At 34.7% G+C, this 13,240-nt stretch overlaps 1 protein-coding gene across 16 annotated transcripts in view; it reads right to left on the bottom strand.

The window, feature by feature from the left end:
* Positions 1–13,240, bottom strand: part of LOC106875689 (uncharacterized) — a 339,933-nt gene that overhangs the window by 94,851 nt on the left and 231,842 nt on the right. The window lies entirely within an intron of this gene.

Raw genomic sequence — 13,240 nt, 5'->3', positions numbered from 1 at the left:
TTGCGGCTGTATTATCATCGAGTCCTAATAAGACATGAATATCACGAGACTATCCCATTTTTCCAATTTATAAACGGAGTGGAGAAGCAGCCAATCATACTGTTGGTGTAAAGCAGAAAACCTTGCTTCTACAGCTGCAGAAGTAAAGGTTACTTGAAGGACTTCAGACCAGAAGAGAAGGTAAAAGAAGGGTAACAACCAACAAAGGAAGAGGTGAAGTTGCTGCTACCGTTGTTTTACGGTTGCAGCTTTGCTATTGTTCATAATGGAAACAAATAAAAATACCTATCTTCTCTGCCACCAGCACTAAAGACTGGCGGTAACTGAGAAGCCAAAGCGTCTCATTCATCAGCACAAGACCTGCTTCAAGCAACAAGAAGCAACGCTACACTGTCGTCTTGCAACAATGACGTAAAAATAGAAACCGGAGAAGGATAGGAAACTAATAAGGAACTGATCATGAAACATGGAACAGCAAAAGGCAAACAAGAAGCTGGATACCCTTCACGAAGACGTGTAAATCTGATTGTAAAGTTTAGTTTATATGGTTGTCCGACTGGAGAAAGAAAATCTGAATTATCTGAAGAACAACGGGGATATGGCTTTTTTTGTAAAAACATTTAATTTACTTCATATTTCCTTAGTGCACTAATTTATTTTTTCACTTGCTTGCTTCCAAGTAATTTTCTAATCCTACTATTTAAACTTCGTAGTAGTTTTCTGTTTGTATCAGATACTGTTTGCTTTCTGTTATGGATAGGTGTATTTTATTTATGTCGGTCTTGGGATAATGAGCTCGGAACGCCACTAGTATTTCCAGGCTTTTCTGTCTTGGCTATTCAATTTATTACACTTTCATCTAACCATGTTGCAGCAGTAGTTTATAATCGAGATAGATTGTCTGCACACACACACACACACACACACACACACACACACACACACACACACACACACACACACACACACACACACACATAATTTTATGTCTAGTATTGAGCTCGGTCTTTAATATAAGTCTAACTATTCTGTGATACTCTTTTCTAATTTTCTCCTACATCTCTTGTATTTTATCAGTTTCAACTATTCTAAAGAATTTGTAAGATTTTTACTCGTCCAGTTCCCTCATTTCGGTGCCAGTATCTAATCGAATGATTTAACTTTTACCTAAATCGCATTTTCTTTCAGCAGCTTTGGTACACTTGATGGCTGATAGCACTGAAAAAGGATATTAGAGTAGAGGTGTCATAGTTTCGTAAAGAATTAACGTTAGAGGAATAGGAAACTAGAAAAGCACTTAATAGAGGCATAGCGATTGACGTGCTGGCGGTGAGATTGCCTCTTAATCAATTCTTCAGTGCCAGATACGAAGGTTGTGTTGTCAGAGCTAGGGCAAGTGCATTCAGTCACGAGGGATTGAAAGTTGTTGGATGGTCCAGGTGGAAGAGGTGCAACGTGGAAACAAAGCCACAATTCGCTCGGTCTTTGACGGACCAGGACGGGTTCGAGTCTAAGAGCAGCACTTTGCTGAACTGTGTGGAGCGCGCGGTATGCCATGCCTTTTGACCAGAGATGCAGAGTTCTGCAAAATGCCGATAACAACTGAAGATATATACGACACGATGACTAACTGCACAAGAGAGAAGTTTCCAGGATTCGATTGTCTGCCTTTCGAGTTTTATCTCCATATGCCAAACTTGTTCGGTGATCTCTTGGTGGATGTCTACTGCAACTGGCAACAGAACGGAGGAATCCCAGTCCTGTGAGCCGTGACGTGGTAGTGCTGCTAAGAAAGGAATCGACCAAGGGGGACCAAAGGGGACGAGATTATTTTAGGCCCGTAATTCTGCCAATCGCAGATTATAAGATTTTGGCCAAGGTGTTAGCAAAGAGGTTGGCGTTTGTCGATAAGATGGCTGTAAAACGCAGACATGCGCTATCCCAAACAGATCTATCCACGATAACCACCTCACCTGTTACATCACAGAAACGGTTGGTAAGGAACCTTGGATTGGTGGAGCCCTGATCAATTTGGATCAATCAAAAACTTTTGACAGGGTCGACCATCAATAATTGGAGACTTTCCTCGCGTTACTTATTTGCTTTATATATATACATACATACAGACGAATCCACACATACACACACACATGTATAATCAACTACACATACTTAACTTATGTGCTTTGTGTATTTGACGATAGGCTGCGATTTAGCATATTTGGCATGGTGGAGATTTCTCTCTAAAAGTCCCGGTGTTAAAACATCGGAAAATCTGTTAAAGTCTGTCATACCGGCCATGATGAAATACCACAAGGTATAGAAAATACGTATTCGCCTTTATATATTTAATCCTTTATATTGAACACTCAATATTTCATCTATTCAATAAGACATATTCCATATATTCAATAAGACATTCAATACTTTATTTCATTGTACCATCCATTTTTATTTTATATTATATATTTTATGTTATATTATATATTGTATATTCCATATTCTATATCCCACATTGGTTTTGCAGGAATATAAATAAAACATAAAAAACAGACAGTGTTGGAACTCTTTTAAACAAAATAATATATATATATATATATATATATATATATATATATATATATATATATATATATATATATATATATATATATATTCTAAGAGGTTGTGAATCCAACCAACTAAGGGATAATATCTATCCAATATAGTGCTGGTAGAATACCCAATTATTAATACACAAGTGTTTTTTTCATTGCATGGCAATTACATTACCAAGTGTAATAAATGGGTGAGGTTAAAGCGTCATTTTAACATTTATTTATAGAGCAATAAGAAAATGGAGGGGGTTAATAAGTGGTATTCATCAACTTATAGACATTATATTATGTCAATTTATTTATTTACTAAAAGGACAATTATAACAATATACATACATATATGACATATTATGCTTTACATATATAATGTATGAAATATAAAATATCAGTAATTATTAAAATATAACAAATAGCAATAGAAATTGGGATAATATCTTACAGCTGTTTCAGCCAAGAGGCAAAAATACCTCATTCTACCTTTATCCCTCCAGTGGACTGAAGTAATTAGTAGATGAAATTGAGGTACCTGGGCGTTTCTCTAGACTTTGTCATAGATTTCAGAAATTACATAATGTTAGGTTATAAATATAAATACACACATATATACATACTTTTACATATACATACATATACATAAATATAAATAAATACATATACTTACACTTAAATGTACATACATAAATGCATGTATATGCATACAAATGAATCAATTATTATTATTATTAGATGCATTATATTATTCATATTAGATGAAATATAAACAGAGGTATGAGAAAGTTATAAGAGGAGTAATATTGTAATTTATAAAATCAATACATCTTTAAATTATTTTAGTTATGCAAGAATGAAACTGTGTATACATGAGGAGCACACATATATATACACACATACACATACGTATATATACCATATATACATAAATATATATATATATATATATATATATATATATATATATATATATATATATATATATATATATGTATGCATATATACATACACATTCCCGTACAAACATACTCATAGGTACATACGTATTAGATGTGTTTAGAAGGGAGGATTAATGCAGTAGTTCGTATCATTATAATTATATAGTATAAGTTGATGATTACCACCTATTGATCCCCTCCATTTTCTTACTGCTCTCTATCTCTCTCTCTCTCTCTCTCTCTCTCTCTCTCTCTCTCTCTCTCTCTAATATATATATATATATGTATATATATATATATATATATATATATATATATATATATATATATATATATATATATATATATATATATATGTATATATATATATATATATACACACACGGCGTAAGCGTGGCTGTGTGGCATGAAGCTTGCTTCCCAACCACATGGTTCCTGGTTCAGTTCCCACTGTGTGGCACCTTGGACAAGTGTCTTCTGGTGTAGCCTCGAGCCGACCAAAGCCTTCTGAGAGGATTTGGTAGACGGAAACTAAAAGAAGCCCGTCGTATTTATATATGTGTATATATCTATATGTGTGTCTTTGTGTCTGTGTTTGTCTACCCGTCACCGCTTGACAACCGGTGTTGGTATGTTTATGTCTCCGTAACTTAGCGGTTCGGCAAAAATGACCGATAGAATAAGTACTAGACTTTAAAAAATAGGTCCTGGGGTCGATTTGTTTGACTAAAAACGCTTCAAGGCAGTGCTCCATAATGGCTGCAGTCAAATGACTGAAACAAGTAAAATAATTATATATATATATATATATATATATATATATATACACACATATATATACATATACATATATATACATGTATATATATACACACACACATACATAGATACATAGATACATATATATATATATATATATATATATATATATATATATATATATATATATACACACACACACACACACACACACACACACACACACACTGGCCAAAATAAGTTTAAGACCGATGATAACAGTTGTATTTCATCATTAATTCATTTTTAACAAAATTGAATAAAATTATTTTACTTGTTATAGTTTATGTAGAATTTTTTTCTCTTTCGAATGATATAGGCGTTATATATCTTTCTACAATTTGAATAATTTTAATGCGCAATTAATTCAAATAATTAAAAATTGTCGGCAAAATAAGTTTAAGACCGTACCAATATTATTTTGTTAAGATTGAAAATTTACGGCACAAATGATTAACGAACAAAAATTTATTGTTGGTATCTAGTTCCATAGTCATTATTTTAATTTATGGCCTTACAACGGTGGGACATGGAGTTCGACAAATGAGCACAGAAATTGTTTGGAATGTTCTGCCATATTTCTTAAATAAAATTATACAATTGGGAAAAATTTTGGTTTTTTTTAGCATGAACTCTTTTAGAAACATAATTTCATATATTTTCTATCGGATTCAAATCCGGGCTCTGAAGAGGCCACTCTATAACCACAATATTATTGCATTCAAAATATTGCATAATTTTCTGAGCCTTATGAACGGAGCAATTGTCCTGCTGGAAAATAGATCCCGGTGGCATCTGATTATTTAAATATGGCAGCACATTTTCATTTACTAATTGCAGATAGCTTACACTGTTCAGTCTGCCATCAACCTTAACAACTGGACCAACGCCTAAACTATTGAACGGGGCCCATACCATTACCCCAACCCCCGTTTTCTTGACACACTTAGGATGGAATTCTTCAGTTGGACGACGTCTGACATAAGTCTTTCCGTCTGATCCAAAGATGCAGAAGCGGGATTCGTCGCTCCAAAGAATTCTTGACCAGTCAGTCTTCGGCCGTTCATTCAATATGTCTTTTAGTAAACTTCATCCGCTTCTGCCGGTTCGTCTCAGAAATCATCGGTTTCTTTCGAGCGATCCGGCGGACAGTCCTAATTCTTTTAGTCGGTTTCTGAGAGTTTGTGGTGTAAAGCTGATGTCAATTTCATCAGATAATTGCTGTTAATATTCGTTTACCTTCAGAGAACCTATGAATTCGCCGATCCATCTGTGCTGTTGTTTTTCTCGGAACGCCTGTTCTTTGCCGATCTTTGTATTGGCCAGTGGCTTGGTAAAGCTTCCATGATTGAATACAAACCGTTTTGCTGCATCCTAATTGCTAGCTAATGTTCATGAAAGGCACATTTTGTTGACGAAGCAACACGATCTTTGATCTAGTAACTAGGCTGATACTACGACGCTTTCCCATAGCTAATTAATGTGTAACAATGCTCGATTATTAAACCAAACCGTGCAGTATCATCAGCCATATGACCGCCCAATTGGTTTAAACTTATTTTGTCGACAATTTCCAATCTTTTGAATTAATTGCGCATTAAAATTATTCGAATTGTAGAAAGATATATAACGCCTATATCAATCGAATGAGAGAAAAATTCTACAAAAAGTGTAAAAGGTAAAATAATTTTATACAGTTATGTTAAAAATATATCAAGGAAGGAATAGAACTGTCATCATCGGTCTTAAACTTATTTTGGCCAGTATATATATATATATATATATACATATATATTTACGACAGGCTTTTACACATTTTCCGTGTACCGAATTCTTACAAAAATGATTAGTCGACCCGGGGCTTTAGTTGAAGGTACTTGCCCAGGATGCCACGTGGTGGAACTGAACCGGAACTACATAACTGGGAAGCTAGCTTGTTTAACCACGCAACCATACCTGCAAGTATACAGATATTTTATTTCAAAGCTAGAAGAATTTCTTCACAATGAACTGTGAACATTTTCTAAGCATAAAGCTTTAGGAATATCGAAATAATATGCAGCAAGAAATAATTTCCAATAAAAGTCTGTGTCTATGGACTAATAACAAAGGAGAGCAGTTTTGCTGGTTTTGAGACAATTTTGGTATCTATGACAATATCCCAGTATAGCCTCAGCTACGCCAGACATGCACAGCATTGTCAGTTGCAGAACACAATATCCGTAAAATGCTGGCATTATAATAAAATGAACATAAACGAACAGGTTATACGGAAAGTGTATACAATTAAATGCACATACGTGAAGTATGAACAACTACTTATACTCCCCAAGTACACGCATACACACACACGCAGAGATACACATAGACATACACGTGCAAACGCATACAAATATGTACGGTTGTACAGAAGAAGCATGAAATACTTTTGCTGTAAGCCGACTGGGGGAGAACGGTTATAGCAACGGCAGCGTCAATAAGATCCTAGTTCTTTTTTCTATGCATTTTAACGATATATAAACAATAATTAAATAACAATATAAAGAATGCATATATATGTGTGCGTGAGCGTGTGTGTATGTGTGTGTAAATATATATATGTACATATATATATATATATACATATTTATATTATATATATATATTATACATACATTATATATACATACATATTTATATTGTATATATATATACATTGATATTATATATATATATATATATATATATATATATATATATATATATATATATATATATATATATATGTATGTATATGTATATTATATATATACATACATATATATATAATTATCTATTTATTTATTGATATTTATTTATATAATTTACTGTTCCGTTATGGATGAGATCAACCCTCCACAAAATACTCCATCCACTGACACCCCCCCCCCACACATATATATGTAAACATAAATATATCTATATCTATCTACATATATCAATATATATATGTATATATAGATACATACATGCATGTATACATACATTACATACATACATATACATATAGCAGGTATTTTACCTGTTGCGATATTGATTTTTCTAGGTTTCTTTTACGCAAATTATGTATAATAGTATTTATTTAGTATTTATAATGTTATTTTACTTGTTACATCATGTTACTCTTTGGACAAGTATACGCGAGGAAGAAAATCGAAGACAAAATTGAATTCTTTAAAATTATCTAATAAATCTGGGTATTTCGCTGTTAGCAGCCTGAAATACTTAAACCCAAGGAAATTTAAACCCAAGGAAACGAACGAGACATCACTTGCGAGCGAATATGGCTCGGTAACATGTTGCATACTTTCGTTAATTGTTTCAGGTGCCAATGTAGTCGTGAGCTGACATAGGTATCCTCTCACCTACTTCAACCCCTTGACCCAGTGGAATACCTATGATCTGACGGCTAGAGGGACAGCAAAAAACTGGAACTCGCTACAGCTGAGCTTATCGGAGTGACACGAAATAAAATGCTTTGTTCACCCCAGGAAATGAATCCGCGATCGTATGATCACGTGTCGAAAACATCAACTACTAGGCCACATCTCTCCTCATGTAATGACTCCCTATTATGAAGATCTATAAATTTATGTACAAAAATGGGAATGATATTTATAAGGCATGGAATTTCTATTGGTCCCACTAGTTAGTATTATTTATGGTTTGAAAGTGGTATAATGGCTGAATAGCGAAAGGGTTAGATAAAATGTTTCGTTATTTTGTGAATTCAACACTTCACATCCTGAGATCAAATCCCGACGAGGTCACTTTTGTCTTTTATCCTTCTGATCAATAAAATAATGTACTGATCAAGTACCAGGGTAGATGGCTTTGATTACCCACTTCTTTCAAATTGCTGGACTCATGCCTAAATTGAAAACAATTATTTATTGCATGGAAATATATCTAGATCTCTTTCAAACGAATTAAGCACATCTTGGAAAATATGTATAAAAACGATCAAGGTGAAAGTGTTCCAGTAAGTTTTACAGATCGTATTACAGTTATTATTACTGTATAAGGTAAGGCAGCGAGCAGGCATAATCGTTAGTACGCCGGGAAAAATGCCTAGCGGCATTTCGTCCGTCTTTGCGTTCTGAATTAAAATTGTGTGGAGGTCGACTTTGCCTTTCATTCATTCGGAGTTGATAAAATAAGTACCAGTGACCAGTGTTTCTCTTACTGAGTGAAAAAGTTCTATAAATGATTATAGATCCTAGTACTGTTATACTACCTAATAATGTTCCAGGAATGACTACTGACCCTAGTTATGTTATTAACACGTGAAAATGTACCAGCAACAATTACAGACCCTAGTATTATTATTATTGAGTGAAAATGTTCCAGTAATATTTATACATCATGGCATAGCTATTTCCTACAGAGTGTTTCTGTCTCTTGAAGTATGCCAATATTCCTGCATAAACCGCTGGGTATTATTCTAGTTCTATCAATTACAAATGGGACGGTGGTCACATTTATTAACTGCTATAATACTTTTCATTCAGCTGCTGAGTCGATGTAATTCCTTTTCTTTTCAACCCACTTCAATACATTACAGTCATTTTTGTATTGCTGTGAAATTTATTAATAGACTGCTGTCATATTTCGTCATGGAAAAATGACAGGCCTATTATGTGCTATTTAGTGGTCTGTCTGTATGCCAAAGTTCCATAGTATTTTTGCATTGTCGTTTGTCTAAGCTAGATGGAGATTAATATGAATATCTCAGAGCTTTTTATTAAAGAAGCTGAATTGGGTGGTCAGGTGTATGTGGAGTAGCACTGATATAATATTATCTCTTGAAATATATATCATAGGATTTAGCGCAGGACATCCTGATACAATGTGTAATATTTTGGAAAATACACCACAAAGACAAAATGTGTTATATATAATATTTAATATATAATATATAATATATAATATATAATAAAACGGCGAGCTGGTTGTATCGTTCGCAACCGCACAAAAATGCTTAATGGCATTTTGTCCATCTTTACGTTCTGATTTGGAATTCTGCTGACGTTGGCTTTGCTTTTCATCATTTCGGAGTCGATAAAATAAGTACCAGTAAAACATTGGGATCGATGTAATCGATTATATTCCCGCCCAGAAATTGCTGGCCTTGAGCCATGATAATAATAATAATAATAATTATTATTATTCTCATTATTACTTTCAAGATACTAAGCTGGCAGACACGTCGGACAAAATGCTTTGCAGCGTATCCTCTGAGTTCTAATTTTATATTGTTGCTGTTTTTTGTTTCACTTTTTACACGCCTTTTATGTAACCCCACATTGTGTTGTCCTGTACCGTCCCCAAGGCTTTTTGCGAGCCCTTAGTGGTTAATACAGAAAACATTATTGCTATTATTATTATATAAAAGAAATCATTATTATTATTATTATTATTATTATTATTAATATTATTGTTGTTGTTGTTGTTGTTTAAAGGTTAGCTTCGAACTTTTACCGTTCGGCGTACTTGTCATATTTGTTGTCGACTTTATTCATTTAAGCTGTTTATTATTTTCACTCATTTCATTTGTCTTGTCGCAGAACTGGCTAGTAATGTAGTCCACTAGTCGCTAAATTCTTTTTAGCACCCCGAGAGGCTACGTTTTAGTGTTTTAGTTTTCATTTTGAACATTTGTTTGTCTCATAATCAAGCGAGAAAGACATCCAGGAAAAAAAAAAATAACATGACAAAGAAATAATGTCAAAACTTCCGCACCCCACCCCATCACCACCACCTTCAGTGAAACAACAAGTTATCGAGGGAAAATATAAAATTTGTCTCTCATTCTAATAATCTATGACAGTAACAACGATGTTCCAGTCGCAAGAAACCTCCCCACTTCACCACCACTATCACCAATAATCCCTCTACCAATTATGTTCAAGATGGTGACGGCAACGAGAACGACGACGAAGAAAACAAATGAAAATTAGTAACAATGTTATAATGCTTTCAACTTCAGCAGCAAAAACAACATCATCATCAGCAGCAGCAGCAGGAGCAGCAGCTCTCCTGCAGCACTAAACAAACAATGAGTTAAAATTTTAAAACAAGGTCAGCAATTTTGGCGGATGGACTTAAGTCGATGACATCGAACCCCAGGGCTCAACTAATACTTATCGTATCGGCCCCAAAAGGCAGGATTTGAGTTCAGAATTGAAAGAGACTTTTGCCTGGCGCGCTGACAATTCTGTTATCTTGCCACCTCCTGTGCATATCCTTAACATGGTAATAATAGTGATAATATAAAATTGGTTTCAAATTTTGGCACTAAATCAGCGATTTCAGGGAAGTGACTAAGTCAATTACATCGTCTCCAGTTCACAACTGGTAATTATTTTATTGACTCTGAAAAAATGAAAGGCAAAGTCGACCTCGGCGGAATTTGAACTCAAAACATAAAGACGGACGAAATGCTGCTAAGTATTTTATGCAGCATGCTAACGCCTCTACCATCTCGACGCCCTTTAGTTATAATATAATTTTGATTTCAAATTTTGGCACAAGGCCAGCAAGTTCGAGGGTATAGATTAAGTCGATTACATCGACCCCTAATTCTCAGCTGGTACTTATTTTGTCGACACTGAAAGGGGATGAAAAGCAAAGTCGACCCCGGCGGCATTTGAACCAAGAACGTAAAGACGGACGAAATACCGCTAAGCATTTTGCCCGGCGTACTAACGATTCTGCTAGCTTGCCACTTTATGTGATAATATTGTTTTCTAATTTTGGCACAAGGCCAGCCGTTTTGGAAGATGGGCTAAGTCCATTACATCGATCCCAGTGCCCAACTAGTACTTATTTTATCGACCCCAAAAAGAGATGAAAGGCAAAGTCGACTCCAGCGACATTTGAATCCAGAACATAAAGGCGAACGAAATGCCTCTAAGCATTTTGACCGACGTACTAACGATCCTACCAGCTCGCCACTTTATGTGATAATATGATATTAATTTGTGAAAGCTTGCGCCGTATTGGTTAGAGTGTTCCATTTATGATCACTATACTGTGGGTTCAATTCCTGAACGAGCTGGCGCGTTGTCTCCTTCATCAATGCCTATATTTCATGTTACCTCAATAGAATCAGCTGAAAATAAGCACAAACCTTGTTGTTACAACTCTCTCTCTCTCTCTCTCTCTCTCTCTCTCTCTCTCTCTCTCTCTCTCTCTCTCTCTCTCTCTCTCTCATCCTTTACCTGCCATATCGCGGATAGTCTACTGGGTTAAAAGGTAGGAAAGTGGAGAGGGCGTCAGTGGCTCCTTGGAACAATATATGCCTCTAAAACAATTGGCGAAGCATCGCACATGTTACCTAGCCACACTTCTGAGATTTATTAAATAAAAGATCTCAGAAATAAAATAACAAAACTTGTACATTGACTCTACATCGAAAATACAGGGAACAAACAACTACACATAAAAAGTTAAGGTGCTACAAACTAATGAAAGTAATACTACAAACAAGACACAAGCACACACGCGCACGCACACACAGTATGTTTATATATAAACATATGCATACATATGTATACATACAGGGTGAGTCAAAGTAGCAGTCAATTCCTGTTTTAGAGTTGATATGCATTACTTTCGAATTGGCAGATATTTTTGACAATATATTAGTAAACTGTACTGTGATGGTAAGATCAACAAATGAAGTACTTCATCTTGTATGCTGTGCGGGCTGTGTCTAATGATTGTGTTGGGACACCAGACGTGTTATAAAGCAATTTTTGGCATGTTCTCAGCACATGAAACTAATAGTAGCACATAAAAACATATATCGTGTTTACTGAATAATATATATATATAAAATATTTCACAATATAATGAAATGAGCATATCGTATTAAACAACTAGACATGAAAAGGATAATTAACCAGAACGAAACAGAAGCAGATAGAGGGGAGAGAAAATAAAACAAAACAAATCTAAACAAACAAACAAAAGAGTAACACGAACTCAAACGTTTATTATGACAATTTAAGATGCCAAGGAAAGAATCTTGTAAATATAACACCTGCCTCTACGCACGTACGCACGCGCACGCACACACACATATATACACATACACACACACACACACACATATACATATATACGCAGGCACCAATATATACAGACACACATACATACACACACATATGTGTCTGCGTGTGTATGTGTGTGCGAACTTTAGGTTAGTTAACACATGTTTGTGACATATTTTAACAAACCTAAAGTATATACTTGAACAGTGCTTGGCACTGATATTGCTGAACACACACACACACACACACACACATACGTATATATATATATATATATATATATATATATATATATATATATATATATATATACATACGTATGTATGTATGTATAATATATACGTATGTATATATATTCTTTTATTCTTTTATTTGTTTCAGTCAGTTGACTGCGGCCATGCCGGAGCACAATCTTTACTCGAACAAATCGACCCCAGGACTTATTCTTTGTAAGCCTAGTACTTATATTGTATCGGTCTTACCGAACTACTAAGTTACGGGGACGTAAATACACCAACATCTGTTGTCAAGCGATGGTGGGGGGACAAGCAGAGAACGCAAACAGATACACACATATATACATTCGACGGGTTTCTTCCAGTTTCTGCCTACCAAATCCACTCACAAGACTTTGGTCGGCCCGAGGCTATAGTAGAAGACAATTGCCGAATGTGCTGTGCAGTGGGACTGAACCCGGAACCATGTGGTTGGTAAGCAAGCTACTTATCACACAGCCACTCTTGCACCTATATATATATTAATATTATCTATATATTAGTATTATATACATATATTATATATATGATATTTATGTAAGCACATATATATATATGTGCTTACT

The sequence above is a fragment of the Octopus bimaculoides genome, chromosome 7 (genome assembly GCF_046866305.1).
Source record: "Octopus bimaculoides isolate indiv1 chromosome 7, ASM4686630v1, whole genome shotgun sequence".
Taxonomy (NCBI): domain Eukaryota; kingdom Metazoa; phylum Mollusca; class Cephalopoda; order Octopoda; family Octopodidae; genus Octopus; species Octopus bimaculoides.
This window is presented reverse-complemented; position numbering and strand designations above follow the sequence as displayed.